Genomic DNA, 20,002 nt, shown 5'->3' on the forward strand with positions numbered 1-20,002 from the left:
GACTTCTGTTTGTGTGGGGTATATCAGACCCCACACCTTCCAAATGTCTGCCAAGTTGTGTCTCTACCGCCAACTTTCATTCCCATCCAAATATTAACTCTTAGAGTAGTTACTGCATTTACTGATTGATTGATTAATCCATCCATTCATTTATTTATTCATTTAGTCATCTATCTATTGTCCTGCGCTATCGTCCCACCAGCAAGAACGCATGCTCAGACACACGAATCCTTCTGCAGCAAAGCGTTTATTATATCTTAAAGAGCGGGACTCGGGGCGCCACCATGGCGCAGCTTATATACACCCTAGTGCGGCGCATCCACACCTGATTGGTCGCTTACCCATGATCTCATAGGCTCGCCCCAGAGTGGGCAAAGGCCTGGCAAGAAGACACTCTTGCACATGCGCACACAGTTAACTTCCTGAAAGGAAGTCAGGCTGGCGAGGAGGAAGCCATCTTGTAATGGCAAATGCTATCCCGGCTTTCCACGTGGGGCGCAGTGGAAGCCAGCGCCATCTTGTGGAGGCGAATGTTATTGCGGCTCTCCACATCTCCCCCTTATTGTTTTACTAGTATGAGGCTGGTCTAGGTCCCTGCAGTTACGTCCGTCCGCTGTGGCTCCTGTCTTAGGTCGTTCCTCCATGTCACAGCCTTATCCGTCGTAGGGCAACCCTATTGCCACTGGGCCCCGTGTCTTAGATTGGTCTGTGCATGAGGAAAGTTGCCCGTCTCTGGATACCGCAGTGCTGTGTGACAGTAACTGCTAAACGACCTAGGGCGAACTCTACAAAAGAGGCCAGCCAGAAAATGAGTTAGTGGGGAAATCATGATCACCCTATCGCGTCCAATGAGGAAACCTCAGCGATGTAGAAGGGCTGATCCAAGAATCATTGAGTCTCTCTCATCCCAGAGTAATGGATCCACAATTCCATGGGGTGCAAGAGCAGAGAACTCAGATGCCGACTAATTAACCAATTCTAGGGGAGGCCCCTTGTTCAATGGCCACAAGTGCCTGAGTGACAACGACATTGTCATGTTTCTGTTGAGATCTGAGTTTGCAAACCAACCATAGCATGAACACTAATCCACAGCATAGGGCTGCACCAAACAGAGCCACTCCCGATAAGTAGTGGGCACCTCATCTGGTTCTCCTCAGCTGCTACCACCAAGGGCCGTAGTCAAGCCGCTCCTATAACAAAATTTAGAATTCCCAATTGGTAGCAACTACTCCAGAAAGTTCACCCACTGTGCTTGCCTAACAATAGAATGGGGGTAGGGTAACTCCAGACACTGCAGACACAATGGCTGCAGCGGTAATGGCTGCTACAATAGCAGTGAAGATAACGAGTTCTTTCCCAGGACAGTTTAGGATCAGCCATTCTTCTCTGGAACAACCAGCAGGCAAGGGAACCATGTCTGAGATCTGCACAACCAGGGCAGAGTTCCCCAGTCCACAGCAGCTTCACACAAGTGGCATTCCTGTGAAGCTACAGACTGCAAACTAACAACACCAATCAAAGCAGCAAGAGTCACCAGGGGAATGAGGGGGACAGGAGTAACAGCTGGAGTCCAGTCTTCTCTGGAAAGCAGCAGTGCACAGAGGGTCTAAGCGTAGGCCACAGTGGGACGGGACACACGCAGCGGTAACACTGACTGTAGCAACGCCAAAATCTCTGTGATGACAAAAGATGAGGGGGGATCTTCCATCTTCCTCTCAGGGCAGAGGAATGACTCTAGGGACCCGAACCACGAGAGCTGAATCTTCATGCAACCAGGATCAGCAAGTCTCACCAGCCACCTCTGGCAGCTGGCATACTCTTGTAGCATCCTGTAGAAAAAAACACAAAGATTCCCTCTTCCCCATATAAAATATCTGAACAGGATCATGCCAATATGTGAATCTTTCTATTTCACCTAGGCAGAAGTATGTCTAGTTGTAGGGTGCCATAAACACTCAGAGTTCCTTGGCATCCAAATTTTAAAATTGAAATAAAAGGAGCATTATTTAGCATACAGGGATAACTCCCCCTTTTTAATTATCAAAATATTAGAAAGAATGAGATTTTTTTGACTAATTGTTCCTATGTAAGGCCTATAGTCTGTCTGGTATCATTGTCCTCCCTTGTTAAGGAGTCTAGGCAATCCAGTTTGAGTTCTTAATGTCCTATAAAGTAACAGTATTTAGTGTTCTTAACCACTAAGCCCTCTCTCTAGCTCCTCACAAACTTTATTTACCTAAACATAAGCATTAATTAGAAATGCCAAATCCTGTAAATATTGTCCAGATTCAGTTGTACTAGAAATCCCTGAGGTAGCAGGGTGAGGCTGGGAATTGAAAGTAAGCAAATGGAGTCTTCCTCTTTTCATATCAACTCCATTACCATTTTCAAAGAGGTGGGTCTATGGTTTTGTTTAGTTGTCTGAGCCAGAGCACTGAAAGGACAGTGAGTTGTCAGGCAATTCACACTGAAATGATCACTCACTGATTTCATGTAGAAAACTTGCCTCTAGTAAAGCATTAAGTAATTGACACCAATTGTAAACCACAAGCTATACATTGGCTATCAGTATGTAAATTGAAAGCTTGATTTAAAAACAGTGACTAAAGCACGGAATTTAATAATCTGTGCTGCAGCAGCACAAACTCAAGAGAATAAACAAGTGATCCAATCATACATGTAGCCTTTTAATTAGATGAACCACCAAAAAATACACTAAGCTCATTTCCTATGGGTTGTATGTACAAATTTACAGTAAATACAACAGCATGTAAAGAGTAAAATTATCAACTTTGCCTGAAAAATTTGTATAAGTGATAGACCAAATATCAGTATTTTGTAATAACCAATTTAACTGTTGTTTGGAATAAGATATGTTTTACCAGGTTTCTTTTTAAAATACTTTCATGACTCTAGCCTACAATTCTGTATTAACACAACTGAAGCTTTATCTCCAATGAGGATAACAAAGTTAAGACCTCTGGTAAGGTGAGGTACTTAGCCAACTAACATATCCTTAGAAGCTTAAAATTAGTTTTAAATATTCTTTTCTGGAGTAGTGTAACAGCTACTCCCCAAATATTAAAGCTCATTTTGAGAGCAAAGGTTTGTAGTAAAAATTTCCATATACACTGAAAGATTTAAGTTCTAACTTCTTACATTGAAGAAGCAACAAAATTACCTAATATAAGGCTGTTAGCCATTCTTTTGTAAAAAAATTTTAATGATATCACTTCATGGACTCTCTAAAATTATAAGCAAGCTCACAAAATGAAAACTCACAATCGCCAGGATGTAAATAAATTGCATAAAAACAATCCTCTAAATCTATCTTGAAATGGCAGTTGGAGTAAGCAAACTGGCTGTAATGCTCTCACAAGTTCTAAAACCTCATCAATCCTTCGTAAATCCTGTAACAATCTCTACCTGTTTGATTTTTCTCAATTACAAATAAGTTTGAGTTAGTCAATGTAACACTGGCAATCTTTAATCACAATCCTTAAGCTCTCCTTGTACCACCAGAGCACAACCACAACTTTGGAAAGTCACCTGAGTTCTGAGTATGTGACTAGGCAGTTGTTCTTGGGGCAGTGGAATTAGCATCAAAATACAGTAACTTCAGGGCAAACCACAACTTTGGAAAGCAAAACTCAACCTCCAACAACCTAGTCTCCAAAATCTAGTCTCCAAAACAACAAGTCTATCCTTCATGCTACAAAGTTTGACTGCCAGTTCCTACATATGAACGCACGATGGTGCAGTCTCCAATACCTCAACAAAGAGACATTGTCCTAAATTCTTTTAGAAGCCTGGTTTCTAGAATAAGAATTCCATAAAAATATTATCTCAATTTAGACCTGTTTCCCTAGGTTGGCCCATGTCACATGTTATCTAGAATGACTTCATCCAAATTACCAGCTTTATGTCAACTTTCTATTACCAATATTATACCTTTTTAACCATATCCAATAACTTAAAAGCCAATAGTCCATAACCAAGGCATGTAGAGCATATTTACACATTTAAAACCAATGAGAAACAAAATTGAAGTGGCTACACATATCTTTAATATTTGGACCAAGCACCATTTTTACCTTTTTAGCTATGATTTTAAGAGAAGCACCTTGTCACCTGTTGAGTCTAATAATCAGCTCATGTAGACGCTCACCCCTGGGCAGCTTCTCCAGCTGACCTAGACACCTGGCTACAGGTACAGGGCTCCAAGGACTGACTGAAACTGTTTTTTATTCATTTGTTCCTTTTTTGAAACGAGTTAAAACCAAATCAAGGTGTGAACGACTGGCAGATAAAGTTTTTACCATTTTCTCTTTTGAACATGAAACATAAAACATTTAAGCAACAAGAAACAAAAACCACAGACATAAACTGACAGACATGGACAGCTTGGTGCACCAAGGACAGACAATAGACAAAGGGGAAAAACTAGATGGTGTTCCACTAAAGGGACCCACATTCGAATAGGAGTCAGCAGAGAGGTAGGATTTCCCCTTTCCCACCACTTCCACGGTGACCATACACTCGAGTGGAGTTGATATGGACGATGGATTGTCTCAGTTCCTGGACTAGTCCATCAACGTGTTGAAGCCAAATTCCTGTAAGATACTGAGATATATTATGGGGTATCTAAGCAGCATGACTGACATTCACAAATGGTATGGAAGTGAATATTTTTGTTTGATTCTCCTGAATAAGTTTTTCAGGCGGTCTACCTCTAACAAATCTGATCAGTATGACTCTGTGAAGTTTAAACAAAATTATCAGCCTTGACCACAAAGGATCCATAACTTTCGGTCTCTTCACAGTGGCTCTCCACCTAGGCCCATATCTTTCTTCTTCATAGCAAGCTGTCTCATCTTCTAAATCCTCTTCTTCAGAGAAGCTAAGCTCGTCTGTTTCTGAACTACCAAGCTCTAAAGCCTCTAACTCCTTTACCGGATAAAGGCTTCTCCTTTTCAGAGCTTTCTTCTCCTTTCTCTGTTTCTCTCCCGGGGCGTTCTTTCCCCTATCTCTCGCTCCCTCAGATCTAAAGTCTTTGGGAGGGTCTGTTTTCTTACTTGTACCTTTTCTTTTCTCTTTGAGCTCTTTAATCTTTTATCCTGCTCTGTTTTTGACATGCTGTCTTGTAACTCCCCTAGCACTCGCTGTCCTGCTATTACTGTTGGGCGGCATTTCTCATCTTCTAGGCACGACCTCTGATGGTGCCTACCAGCAGCCGCAAAATCAAAAACCAAAAGAGAAAGAATGAAGGCTGATAAAACGATAACAAAAGCCTCCACCGCATCTTCTAATGGGGGAGAGAAGTGAAGGAGGTCAAGACCAAACATATCTCTCAGAGCTTACCCTAGACACTGCAGTTCTGTATCCTCTCCACGGACGAAATGTATATAAGTAATACTCAAGTTAATAATAAAAAATTGGGTTCAGAGCTAAACAGAGAATTCACAGCTGAGGAATGCCGAATGGATGAGAAACACCTAAAGAAATGTTCAACATCTTTAGTCATAAGGGAAATGCAAATCAAAACAACCCTGAGATGGCTAAGACCAAAAACTCAGGTGACAGCAGATGCTGGCGAGGGTGCGGAGAAAGAGGAACACTCCTCCATTGTTGGTGGGATTGCAGACTGGTAAAAACCATTCTGGAAATCAGTCTGGAGGTTCCTCAGAAAATTGGACATTGAACTGCCTGAGGATCCCGCTATACCTCTCTTGGGCATATACCCAAAAGATGCCCCAACATATAAAAAAGACACATGCTCCACTATGTTCATCGCAGCCTTATTTATAATAGCCAGAAGCTGGAAAGAACCCAGATGCCCTTCAACAGAGGAATGGATACAGAAAATGTGGTACATCTACACAATGGAATATTATTCAGCTATCAAAAACAATGACTTTATGAAATTCATAGGCAAATGGTTGGAACTGGAAAATATCATCCTGAGTGAGGTAACCCAATCACAGAAAAACACACGTGGTATGCACTCATTGATAAGTGGCTATTAGCCCAACTGCTTGAATTACCCTAGATGCCTAGAACAAATGAAACTCAAGACGGATGATCAAAATGTGAATGCTTCACTCCTTCTTTAAAAGGGGGAACAAGAATACCCTTGGCAGGGAATAGAGAGGCAAAGATTAAAACAGACACAGAAGGAACACCTATTCAGAGCCTGCTCCACATGTGGCCTACACATATACAGCCATCCAATAAGACAAGATAGATGAAGCAAAGAAGTGCAGGCCGACAGAAGCTGGATGTAGATCGCTCCTGAGAGACACAACCAGAATACCGCAAATACAGAGGCGAATGCCAGCAGCAAACCACTGAACTGAGAATAGGACCCCCAATGAAGGAGTCGGGGGGGGACTGGAAGAGCTTGAAGGGGCTCGTGACCCCATATGTACAACAATTCCAAGCAACCAGAGATCCAGGGACTAAGCCACTGCCTAAAGACTATACATGGACTGACCCAGGACCCTGACCTCATAGGTAGCAATGAATATCCTAGTAAGAGCACCAGTGGAAGGGGAAGCCCTGGGTCCTGCTAAGACTGAACCCCCAGTGAACTAGACTGTTGGGGTGAGGGTGTCAGTGGGGGGAGGATGGGGAGGGGAACACCCATAAGGAAGGGGGGAGGGATTAGGGGGATGTTTGCCCGGAAACCGGGAAAGGGAATAACACTCGAAATGTGTATAAGAAATACTCAAGTTGGGGTTGGGGTTTTGCTCAGTGGTAGAGCGCTTGCCTAGCAAGCGCAAGACCCTGGGTTGGGTCCCCAGCTCCGAAAAAAAGAAAAAAGAAGAAGAAGAAAAAAGAAATACTCAAGTTAATAAAAAATATATATAGCAGACAAAAAATAAAGAAATAATTTTCATGTTAAAAAAGTGGGGTAGACAGCTAAACAAAGAATTCTCAGTTTACGAATATCAAATGGCTGAGAAGCACCTAAAGAAATGTTTAAAATCCTTAGTCATCAGGGAATTGCAAATCAAAATAACCCTGAGATCCACCTCACATCAGTCAGAATAGCTAAGATCAAAAACTCAGGTAACAGCAGATGCTGGCAAGAATGTAGAGAAAAAAGAACACTCCTCCATTGTTGGTGGGATTGCAAACTGGTACAACCACTCTGGAAATCAGTCTGGAGGTTCCTCAGAAAATTGGACATTAAAGTACCTGAGGACCCAGCTATAAATCTCCGGGGCATATACCCAAAAGATGCTCCAACATACAACAAAGACACATGCTCCACTATGTTCATAGCAGACGTATTTATAAAAGCCAGGAGCTGGAAAGAACCCAGATGCCCTTCAACAGAGGAATGGATACAGAAAATGTGTTACATCTACACAATGGAGTACTACTCAGCTATCAAAAACAATGACTTCATGAAATGCATAGGCAAATGATGGAACTAGACAGTATCATCCTGAGTGAGGTAATCCAATCACAGAAAAACACACATGTTATGAAGTCACTGATAAGTGGATTTTAGCCCAAAACTCAAATTACCCAAAATACAATCCACAGACCACATGAAGCTCAAGAAGAAATATGACCAAAGTGCAGATGATTCACTCCTTCTTAAAGGGGGAACAAAAATATTCATAGGAGGGAAGGTGGAGGCAAAGTTTAAAGCAGAGATCGAAGGAATGGCCATTCACACCCTGCCCCACATGTGGCCCATATATATACAGTCACCAAAAGTGGTTAAGATGGATGAACCAAAGAAGTGCAGGCCGACAGGAACCGGAGAGGGATGTCTCTTGAGAGACACAACCAGAACATGTCAAATACAGAGGTGAATGCTAGCAGCAAACCATTGAACTGAGAAGAGAGATACCCGTGGGAGGAAGTAGAGAAAGGATTGAAAGCGCTAAAGGGGCTTGCAACCCCAAAAGAACAACAATGCCAACCAACCAGAGCTACCAGGGACTAAACCACTACCCAAAGACTATACACAGACTGACCCAAGGCTCCAAATGCATATGTAGCACAGAACAGACTTGTTGGGTCACCAGTGGAAGGGGAAGCACTTGGTCCTGCGAAGGTTGGACCCCCAGTGCAGGGGAACATCGGAGGAGTGGTAAGCTGGCTGGAAGGGAGGGAAACACCCTTATGGGGAAGAGGAAGGGAAGGGGGACAAGGGAGGGCAGAGGGTGTTTAAGGACAGAACACCGGGCAAGGGGATAATTTGAAATGTAAATAAAGAAATATATCGTTTGAAAAATTATCCAGCTCAGGAACATCACTGCTGGTTCCAAAGTAATGATTACTTTTAAGGCATTGCCTGCCATGAAGGCAAAAACGCGGAGGAAGATGATAAGGAGCCTCCGGTCTGGAATCGTGGTGCAGATTGCAGCAAGAATTGCCATGACTGCTCCCAAGCACCAAGGAAAGGTTCTGATTTTAATGTAGCAATTTTACACACATAACTGACAAAATTGAAAATAACAACGGAAGACATGAACATGGGTACAACTTGTTCTTGACCCAGAATGTTCTCGATGCTGGATGAGAAGCTGCACAAAACAGACATATTTGTGCCGTGAGGAATAAGGAGAAATTGTGGACAGAAACGTGGAGACCAAAGGACTTCTGAGGCTGGGTTGTGTGTACAGAATATGTGCATGGTCAGATGCAGGGAATGCAGGGTGTCCATAAGCAGAATGAGAGAGATGTGGTGATTAGGATGCCTGTCACCCTCTTCTGACCACCACCTAGGCTATTACACCAATTGTGGATCTCCTTTCTGATGTCTACTTTGTTTTGTGGGCGTATGCTGTCCACCCATTAACTTTTATGTCATCAACATTACTCTGTACCCTGGATTTCGGTGATTCAAATAGCTAAATATAGCTGATTCAAATGCACAGCCTGTGACCTCTATAGTGGAATTAAAGCCTTCTGTTGAGTTGATATAAGCTAGACCTAATGATAAAAAAAAAAAAAAAACAAAAAAAAAACTGTTTCCTTCAGAGGCTGGATCAAGGTACTTCTCTTGTACGCTTCTTCACTTGACCCTGCGTTTGATCTTCAAGGTTCTTCCTTCCTCAGAACATTTGTAAATGTACAATGTTGCCTAAGATAAAATTTATACCCGGATTTGGGTAGGCGCAGAGCCTGGGTCTGAGAGAGTTCCTGGTAGGCTCCATAGAAGGGAGGCCCAGAAGACTAAAGGCAACCGTAGACTCGCTGTACCCAACCTCAGAATGCCATCTACCCAATCCCTGCTTCAATATTGCCTGATGTTCCTAATCCTTCAGAAGCACATTCTAATGAATTTAGCACAATAGTCTCAAGTGATGTAGGTCTGCCATGTTTTGCAGAGCACAAAATTTGTTGTGGTTCTTGATCTTGTTTTGTTTGCATTGGAAATCGATTCTTTTCCCATAGAAGTGATGACATAAAAATTGTCGATAATGATATACAAATATGTGATATAAATATCTTCAGGCACTATAAAAAGTAGCTTGAGTCTCTGTCAGTTCATATAGGCTGGAAAGAGGTCTGGAGTGAGGCTTTGAGTTGTAGCTCAGTGGTAGAGCGCATACCTTGCACGTATGTTGTCTCGGGTTCGATTCCCGGCCTCTCCAAGCTTTTTGTTTTTTTTCTCTTCACGATCAGTTTCTAGACAGGATCTAGAAGACGTGTCGGTAAAGACCTCCGTAGTCTGGGGCGTATGGTCAAAGTGCTCATCTATAACCGTGACAACAATATTCCACTCTAACCTTGAAGACGTTCCCATGGAGACCTCTTAGTCTGGGGAGTACAGCGTGGTCATCGCTCTGGGATTATGTTTCCTCACAGCTTCTGCCTTCATGCTGCTGGCAGTTTCCTAGTGGGTATGCTTTCTCGGGTGAACGACGTCAAGGAAGAATGACTTCTGCTTTGAGAGAAATAAGGGAGGATACTGTGTAGGAGAAAAGTCTGTTTCAGGGACAGGATCAAGACACTTTCTTCTATGTTTCCCCCCTTGACAGTTTTTTTTTGTTTTGTTTTGTTTTGTTTTTTTTTATCATTAGGTCTACCTTATATCAACTAGACAGAAGGCTTTAATTCCACTATAGAGGTCACAGGCTGTGTATTTGAATTAGCTATATTTAGCAATTCGAATCACCGAAATCCAGGGTACAGAGTAATGTTGATGACATAAAAGTTAATGGGTGGACAGCATACACCCACAAAAGAAAGTAGACATCAGAAAGGAGATCCACAAGTGGTGTAATAGCCTAGGTGGTGGCCAGAAGCGGGTGACAGGCATCCTAATCACCACATCTCTCTCATTCTGCTTATGGACACCCTGCATTCCCTGTATCTGACCATGCACATATTCTGTACACACAACCCAACCTCAGAAGTCCTTTGGTCTCCAAGTTTCTGTCCACAATTTCTCCTTATTCCTCACGGCACAAATATGTCTGTTTTGTGCAGCTTCTCATCCAGCATCGAGAACATTCTGGGTCAAGAACAAGTTGTACCCATGTTCATGTGTTCAGTTTTTATTTTCAATTCTGTCAGTTATGTGTGTAAAGTTGCCACATTAAAATCAGGACCTTCCCTTGGTGCTTGGGATTAATCATGGCAATTCTTGCTGCAATCTGCACCATGATCCCAGTCTGGAGGCTCCTTATCATCTTCCTCCATGTTTTTGCCTTCATGGTAGGCAATGCCTTAAAAGAAATCATTGTCTTGGATACAGCAGAGAGCATTCAGGGATTTGATAAGTTTTTATTTTGGAGAAACATCCTTGTTGAGTTCTCTTTGGAATAAGGTATATCATATATTTTCATGACCTCATTTGAAAGAACTAGACAGCCGCTAGTGAAAATCTGGCATAAAATAAGGACTAACGACCCCAAGAAGGGTCTAAGTGAAACAAAAGCCTTGCGACAGCTCTGAGTGAAACAAAGGAGACCACTATGTTCTGACCCTTGCTGCCTGACAGAGTCTCAGCATTGCCTGTCGCAGTGTTTTTAATGTCCTCAGTGTATGTCTAATTAGCACACTATGACAAAATTGTGACACAGATGAATAAAAGTCTACAAAATAATGTGCTAATGTATTAGCAATATTCTATCAATCTCAGAGCACCAAACTTTCCAGCCAATTTTCTGAACACACATCGATTCTCTTTAAATTATGCCTTAACTTTCAGGACGGAAATATTGATTTCAAATTTTTGGCAGGGCAGTCATTTTCTTTCACAACTTTTCTGTACTGTATTTATCACTTCGTATATTCTGGGGGTTCCCTTAAATTTACACTTTATTCAATAGAACTTTACTTTTCTCAGGGAAATATCCTAATTCCATTTTTTATCTTTATTAACATGAATATTTCTTATTTACATTTCGATTGTTATTCCCTTTCTTGGATTCCGGGCCAACATCCCCATAACCCCTCCCCATCCCCTTCTATATTGGTGCTCCCCTCCCCATCCTTCCCCATTACCACCCTCCCCCCAACAATCACCAAGGGCTTCCCCTTCCACTGGTGCTCTTACTAGGTTATTCATTGCTACCTATGAGGTTGGAGCCCAGGGTCAGTCCATGTATAGTCTTTGGGTAGTGGCTTAGTCCCCGGAAGCTCTGGTTGGTTGGCATTGTTGTTCATATGGGGTCTGGAGCACCTTCAAGCTCTTCCGGTCCTTTCTCTGATCCTTCAACAGGGGTCCCATTCACAGTTCAGTGGTTTGCTGCTGGCATTCACCTATGTATTTTCTGTATTCTGTCTGTGTCTCTGGGGAGAGATCTACATCCGGCTCCTGTCGGCCTGCACTTCTTTGCTTCATCCATCTTGTCTAATTGGGTGGCTGTATATGTATGGGCCACATGTGGGGCAGGCTCTGAATGGGTGTTCCTTCTGCCTCTGTTTTAATCTTTCCCTCCCTATTCCCTGCCAAGGGTATTCTTGTTCCCCCTTTTAAAGAAGGAGTGAAGCATTCGCATTTTGATCATCTGCCTTGAGTTTCATGTGTTCTGTGCATCTAGGGTAATTCAAGCATTTGGGCTAATAGCCACTTATCAATGAGTGCATACCATGTGTGTTTTTCTGTGATTGGGTTACCTCACTCAGGATGATATTTTCCAGTTCCATCCATTTGCCTATGAATTTCATAAAGTCATTGCTTTTGATAGCTGAGTATTATTCCATTGTGTAGATGTACCACATTTTCTGTATCCATTCCTCTGTTGAAGGGCATCTGGGTTCTTTCCAGCTTCTGGCTATTATAAATAAGGCTGCGATGAACATAGTGGAGCACGTGTCTTTTTTGTATGTTGGGGCATCTTTTGGGTATATGCCCAAGAGAGGTATAGCTGGGTCCTCAGGTAGTTCAATGTCCAATTTTCTGAGGAACATCCAGACTGATTTCTAGAATGGTTGTACCAGTCTGCAATCCCACCAACAATGGAGGAGTGTTCCTCTTTCTCCACATCCTCGCCAGCATCTGCTGTCACCTGAGTTTTTGATCTTAGCCATTCTCACTGTTGTGAGGTGAAATCTCAGGGTTGTTTTGAGTTGCATTTCCCTTATGACTAAAGATTTTGAACATTTCTTTAGGTGTTTCTTAGCCATTCGACATTCCTCAGCTGTGAAATCTTTGTTTAGCTCTGAACCCCATTTTTTAATAGGGTTATTTGATTCCCTTCGGTCTAACTTCTTGAGTTCTTTGTATATTTTGGACATAAGCCCTCTATCTGTTGTAGCATTGGTAAAGATCTTTTCCCAATCTGTTGGTTGCCATTTTGTCCTAACTACACTGTCCTTTGCCTTACAGAAGCTTTGCAGTTTTATGAGATCCCATTTGTCGATTCTTGATCTTAGAGCATAAGCCATTGGTGTTTTGTTCAGGAAATTTTTTCCAGTAAACATGTGGTCGAGTTGCTTCCCCAATTTTTCTTCTATTACTTTGAGTATATTTGGTTTGATGTGGAGGTCCTTGATCCACCTGGACTTAAGCTTTGTACAGGGTGATAAGCATGGATCGATCTGCATTTTTCTACATGTTGACCTCCAGTTGAACCAGCACCATTTGCTGAAAATGCTATCTTTTTTCCATTGAATGGTTTTGGCTCCTTTGTGAAAAATCAAGTGACCATAGGTGTGTGGGTTCATTTCAAGGCCTTCAATTCTATTCCATTGGTCTATCTGTCTGTCTCTGTACCAATACCATGCAGTTTTTATCGCTATTGCTCTGTAACACTGCTTGAGTACAGGGATAGTGATTCTGCTGAATTCCTTTTATTGTTGAGGATAGTTTTAGCTATCCTGGGTTTTTTGTTATTCCAGATGAATTTGCAAATTGTTCTGTCTAACTCTTTGAAGAATTGGATTGGTATTTTGATGGGGATTGCATTGAATGTGTAGATCGCTTTTGGTAAAATGGCCATTTTTACTATATTAATCCTGCCAATCCATGAGCATGGGAGATCTTTCCATTTTCTGAGGTCTTCTTCAATTTCTTTCTTCAGAGGCTTGAAGTTCTTATTGTACAGATCTTTTACTTGCTTGGTTAAAGTCACACCAAGGTACTTTACATTATTTGGGTCTGTTATGAAGGGTGTTGTTTCCCTAATTTCTTTCTCGGCTTGTTTCTCTTTTGTGTAGAGGAAGGCTACTGATTTATTTGAGTTAATTTTATACCCATCCACTTTGCTGAAGTTGTTTATCAGCTTTAGTAGTTCTCTGGTGGAACTTTTGGGATCACTTAAATATACTATCATATCATCTGCAAAAAGTGATATTTTGACTTCTTCTTTTCTGATCTGTATTCCCATGACCTCCTTTTGTTGTCTGATTGCTCTGGCTAGAACTTCAAGAACTATATTGAATAAGTAGGGCGAGAGTGGGTAGCCTTGTGTAGTCCCTGATTTTAGTGGTATTGCTTCAAGTTTCTCTCCATTTAGTTTAATGTTAGCAACTGGTTTGCTGTATATGGCTTTTACTATGTTTAGGTATGGGCCTTGAATTCCTATTCTTTCCAGGACTTTTATCATGAAGGGGTGTTGAATTTTGTCAAATGCTTTCTCAGCATCTAATGAAATGATCATGTGGTTTTGTTCTTTCAGTTTGTTTATATAATGGATCACGTTGATGGTTTTCTGTATATTAAACCATCCCTTCATGCCTGGGATGAAGCCTACTTGATCATGGTGGATGATTGTTTTGATGTGCTCTTGGATTCGGTTTGCCAGAATTTTATTGAGTATTTTTGCGTCGATATTCATAAGGGAAATTGGTGTGAAGTTCTCTTTCTTTGTTGGGTCTTTGTGTGGTTTAGGTATAAGAGTAATTGTGGCTTCATAGAAGGAATTCGGTAGTGATCCATCTGTTTCAATTTTGTGGAATAGTTTGGATAATATTGGTATGAGGTCTTCTATGAAGGTTTGATAGAATTCTGCACTAAAACCGTCTGGACCCGGGCTCTTTTTGGTTGGGAGACCTTTAATGACTGTTTCTATTTCCTTAGGAGTTATGGGGTTGTTTAACTGGTTCATCTGTTCCTGATTTAACTTCAGTACCTGGTATCTGTCTAGGAAATTGTCCATTTCCTGTAGATTTTCAAGTTTTGTTGAATATAGGCTTTTATAGTAAGATCTGATGATTTTTTGAATTTCCTCTGAATCTGTAGTTATGTCTCCCTTTTCATTTCTGATTTTGTTAATTTGGACACACTCTCTGTGTCCTCTCGTTAGTCTGGCTAAGGGTTTATCTATCTTGTTGATTTTCTCAAAGAACCAACTTTTGGTTCTGTTGATTCTTTCTATGGTCCTTTTTGTTTCTACTTGGTTGATTTCAGCTCTGAGTTTGATTATTTCCTGCCTTCTACTCCTCCTGGGTTTATTTGCTACTTTTTGTTCTAGAGCTTTTAGGTGTGCTGTCAAGCTGCTGACATATGCTCTTTCCTGTTTCTTTCTGCAGGCACTCAACGCTGTGAGTTTTCCTATTAGCACAGCTTTCATTGTGTCCCATAAGTTTGGGTATGTTGTACCTTCATTTTCATTAAATTCTAAGAAGTCTTTAATTTCTTTCTGTATTTCTTCCTTGACCTGGTTATCGCTGAGTAGAGCATTGTTCAACTTCCACGTATATGTCGGCGTTTTTCCCTTATTGTTATTGAAGACCAGCTTTAGGCCGTGGTGGTCTGATAGCAGGCATGGGATTATTCCTATCTTTCTGTACCTGTTGAGGCCTGTTTTTTGACCAATTATATGGTCAATTTTGGAGAAATTACCATGAGGAGCTGAGAAGAATGTATATCCTTTTGCTTTAGGATAGAATGTTCTATAAATATCTGTTAAGTCCATTTGGCTCATGACTTCTCTTAGTCTGTCTATGTCTCTGTTTAATTTCTGTTTCCATGATCTGTCCATTGATGAGAGTGGGGTGTTGAAATCTCCTACTATTATTGTGTGAGGTGCAGTGTGTGTTTTGAGCTTTAGTAACGTTTCTTTTACGTATGTAGTTGCCCTTGTATTTGGGGCATAGATATTTAGGATTGAGAGTTCATCTTGATGGATTTTTCCTTTGATGAATATGAAATGTCCTTCCTTATCTTTTTTGATGACTTTTAGTTGAAAATTGATTTTATTTGATATTAGAATGGCTACTCCAGCTTGCTTCTTCCGACCATTTATTTGGAAAGTTGTTTTCCAGCCTTTCACTCTGAGGTAGTGTCTGTCTTTGTCTCTGAGGTGTGTTTCCTGTAGGCAGCAGAATGCAGGGTCCTCATTGCGTGTCCAGTTTGTTAATTTATGTCCTTTTTTTGGGGAGTTGAGGCCATTGATGTTGAGAGATATTAAGGAATAATGATCATTGCTTCCTGTTATATTCATATTTGGATATGAGGTTATGTTTGTGTGCTTTTCTTCTCTTTGTTTTGTTGCCAAGACGATTAGTTTCTTGCTTCTTCTAGGGTATAGCTTGCCTCCTTATGTTGGGCTTTACCCTTTATTATCCTTTGTAGTGCTGGATTTGTAGAAAGATATTGTGTAAATTTGGTTTTGTCATGGAATATCTTGGTTTCTCCATCTATGTTAGTTCAGAGTTTTGCAGGATACAGTAACCTGAGCTGGCAGTTGTGTTCTCTTAGGGTCTGTGTGACATCTGTCCAGGATCTTTTGACTTTCATAGTTTCTGGCAAAAAGTCTGGTGTGATTCTGATAGGTCTGCCTTTATATGTTACTTGACCTTTTTCCCTTACTGCTTTTAATATTCTTTCTTTATTTTGTGCATTTGATGTTTTGATTGTTATGTGATGGGAGGAGTTTCTTTTCTGGTCCAATCCATTTGGAGTTCTGTAGACTTCTTGTAGGCTTATGGGTATCTCTTTCTTTAGGTTAGGGAAGTTTTCTTCTATGATTTTGTTGAAGATATTTACTGGTCCTTTGAGCTGGGAGTCTTCACTCTCTTCTATACCTATTATCCTTAGGTTTGATCTCCTCATTGAGTCCTGGATATCCTGTATGTTTTGGACCAGTAGCTTTTTCTGCTTTACATTATCTTTGACAGTTGAGTCGATGATTTCTATGGAATCTTCTGCTCCAGAGATTCTCTCTTCTATCTCTTGTATTCTGTTGGTGAAGCTTGTATGTACGGCTCCTTGTATTTTCTTTTGTTTTTCTATATCCAGGGTTGTTTCCATGTGTTCTTTCTTGATTGCTTCTGTTTCCATTTTCAATTCCTTCAACTGTTTGATTGTGTTTTCCTGGAATTCTTTCAGGGATTTTTGTGATTCCTCTCTGTAGTCTTCTACTTGTTTATTAATGTTTTCCTGTGTTTCTCTAAGGAAGTTCTTCACGTCTTTCTTGAAGTCCTCCAGCATCATGATCAAATATGATTTTGAAACTAGATCTTGCTTTTCTGGTGTGTTTGGATATTCAGTGTTTGCTTTGGTGGGAGAATTGGGCTCTGATGATGCCATGTAGTCTTGGTTTCTGTTGCTTGGGTTCCTGTGCTTGACTCTCGCCATCAGATTATCTCTAGTGTTATTTGTTCTTCTATTTCTGACAGTGGCTAGACTGTCCTATAAGCCTGTGTGTCAGGGCTGCTGTAGACCTGTTTTCCTGTTTTCTTTCAGCCAGTTATGGGAACAGAGTGTTCTGCTTTCGGGTGGGTAGTTTTTTCTATCTACAGGTCTTCAGCTGTTCCTGTGGGCCTGTGTCCTGAGCTCAATAGGCAGGTTGCTTGCAGTAGGAACGTTTGTCTTACCTGATGTCCTGAGGCTCAAGTTTGCTCGTGGGGTGTTTCTTATGAGCTCTCCTTGGGGGCAGCAACCAGGAAGATCTTCACTGCCCTTTCCAGGAGCTTTCGTGCACCAAGGTTCAAGATGGTGTTTGGTGTCTTCCTCTGGATTCAGAGATGTGGGCAGAGTGCAGTCTTTTCTGGTTTCCCAGGTGTGTCTGCCTCTCTGAAGGTTTAGCTCTCCCTCCCACGGGATTTGGGTGCAGAGAACTGTTAATCTGGTCGTTCCCTTCAGGTTCAGGCGGTGTCTCAGATGCAGCGGACCTGCTGCTCCTGGGCCGTCCTCTATGGGAACCCAGAAGCCGTATACAGTTTCCTCTTGGGCCAGGGATGTGGGCAGGGGTGGGCAGTGTTGGTGGTCTCTTCCGCTCTGCAGTCTCAGGAGTGCCCACCTTTCCAGGCGGTGAGGTCTCTCTCCCACGGGGTTTGGGAGCAGAGAGCTGCTGCGGGCGGGGATCCACGGGTTTGTGATTCCCGCTAAATACCAGAAGTGTCGGTCCTAGCGGAATTTTGCCTCTGTGTGTCCTGAGTTCACCAGGCAGGTCTCTTGGAGCAGGAAGGTTTGTCTTACCTGTGGTCCCGAGGCTCAAGTTTGCTCGGGGGTTTTGATTACGAGCTCTCCATGGCACCCGCAACCAGGAAGATCATTGAAAACTTTTGACATTTAGTTCCCACATGCATGATCTCTACTAAAAGCTTATTCCCCAGATATATTAAATGTGTGTGTGTGTGTGTGTGTGTGTGTGTGTGTGTGTGTGTGTGTGATTCCTTACACTAAATATATCTGCAAGAACAATAAAAAGGGACAAAGGCATGGAATTACACATTTTAAAAAAATGGCTGACTGATGCATTAAAAATTAATTTTGAATTTCCTTGTCCTTCACAAGGTCTAAATTAATGCAGCTCATTCAAACATCAGAATTAAATCACATATAAAATGTTCATCGTTAGCTATTAGAAGCATAAAATTAGAACAGAGTAAACATGTATATTGATGTTTATGTATAAAATGGTGCATACGCCATTGAAGGCCCCTTAGGGTTTGCTGTTGTGGTAAGTAATTTTTTAAAGAAAGAGAGTTCATAAACCCACACTATGGTCTGCAGGGGTGGGTCACATGGCATCTGCAAGGTATTTTCATCTTAATCAGCAGAACACCTCAATCAGACTAGCTGAGTTTGCAATATCAGCAGAAGCCGCCCTCTTGTGACTGTCTGCTGTGAACTCTGTTCACAGTCCCAGCATCTGCCCCCTGTGGTTATAGTGACAATTCCCAGTATCCCAGTAAAATCAAAACTCGATAAGCTTGTAATTTGTCAATCAGATTCACATGAGTAAATTCTCACCCCGCAAATCCTCCACACAAGAAATAGTTAACCAATTAACATCGATATACACTGTCCACCTATAGGACAAATGTCCTATAAAAGCCCATCATAACTACCTGTGGCCCTTTAAGGTCACACAGATCTAGGTTGTCCTTCTCTGCATCCATCTTGGTTCATCTTCTCCACTCTCCTCTCTGTCGCTCCTCTCTCCAAAACTCTGTGCCCGCCTTACTTTGTCACTGCCCAATCACAGGCCTTGCCTTATCTTGTGCCTTCCTTCACCTGCATGTAGACAACAATCCACATCTCACCCTTTCTGTCTAATTAAAAAGAGAAATTCCTCTCAAATATAAATTGAACACAGCTATCGCCATTCTGTAATTAAAAGTATAAGATACACTGAACACCCAGTCCATCATCCTTGTCAATTAAATAATGCATTCCCTTATCAATCTTAGCTTAAGAAAGCCTCTTCATGTCCCATATTCTTTCTTCCATCTCTTCCATAAGACTCTTTGAGCTTCTCTTGTATTTATTAAAAGGGGTTACTTATGTCCCTCTTAAAGTCCTTTATCATCATGAGATATGATTTTAAATCAGACTCTTGCTTTTCTGGTGTGTTAGGTTATCCAGGGCTTGCTGTGGTGGGAGAACTGGGTTCTAACGATGCCATGTAGGCTTGATTTCTGTTACTTATGATCTTGTGCTCACCGCTCGCCATCTGGCTATCTCTGGTGTTATTCGGACTTGCTGTTTCTGACTGGAGCTTGTCTCTGATGTGAGCCTGTGAGCCTGTGATCTTAGATGTGTCAGCACTTGTGAGACACCAGCTCTCTCCGGGTGGGATTGAGTTGTGCATAGTTGTGACATAGGGTCAGCTCCTGGACACAGATGGAAACCAGAAAGATCCTGTCCCTGGCTGCCCTGTGGTTCCTGTGTCCCAGTCCTAAAAGAACATACATGGTATGTACTCACTGATAAGTGTACATTAGGAAAAAAAGCTCAGAATACCTACGATATAACTTGTAGACCACATGAAGCTCAAGAAGACAGAAGACCAAAGTGTGGATGCTTCAGTCGTACGTAGAAAGGGGAACAAAATATTGATGGGAGGGACACTGTGGGAGGGACTTGGGAAGAAAGCAGGAGGGGCGAGGAAAAAAGGGGAGGGATCAGGTTAGAAAGGAGACTGGATAGATATATAGAGGGTTAGGAAATTGAACAGAAGTGTGGAGAAATGGAGGACAGGGGATCTGGGGACAGCCACCATAAAGTCTCACATGGCAGGAGAGCAAGAGACTCCCAGGACCCAAAGGGGATGAAATTAGCTGAAATACTAAACAAAGGGGAGAGAGAACCTGTAGAGACCATTTCCATAGGTTAGGCAAGGTTCCTGGTTGA

The 20,002-nt window shown here is 41.8% G+C and overlaps 2 pseudogenes; one reads left to right on the forward strand and one right to left on the reverse strand.

Moving 5' to 3' along the window:
- Window positions 1-1,606: 1,606 nt before the first annotated feature.
- LOC134484204 (presenilin-associated rhomboid-like protein, mitochondrial) lies at window positions 1,607-9,772 on the reverse strand (annotated as a pseudogene).
- Window positions 9,773-9,871: 99 nt separating this feature from the next.
- On the forward strand, window positions 9,872-10,926 carry LOC134484205 (presenilin-associated rhomboid-like protein, mitochondrial; annotated as a pseudogene).
- Window positions 10,927-20,002: the final 9,076 nt, after the last annotated feature.

This window comes from Rattus norvegicus, chromosome X (genome assembly GCF_021556685.1).
Source record: "Rattus norvegicus strain SHRSP/BbbUtx chromosome X, alternate assembly SHRSP_T2T, whole genome shotgun sequence".
NCBI lineage: Eukaryota > Metazoa > Chordata > Mammalia > Rodentia > Muridae > Rattus > Rattus norvegicus.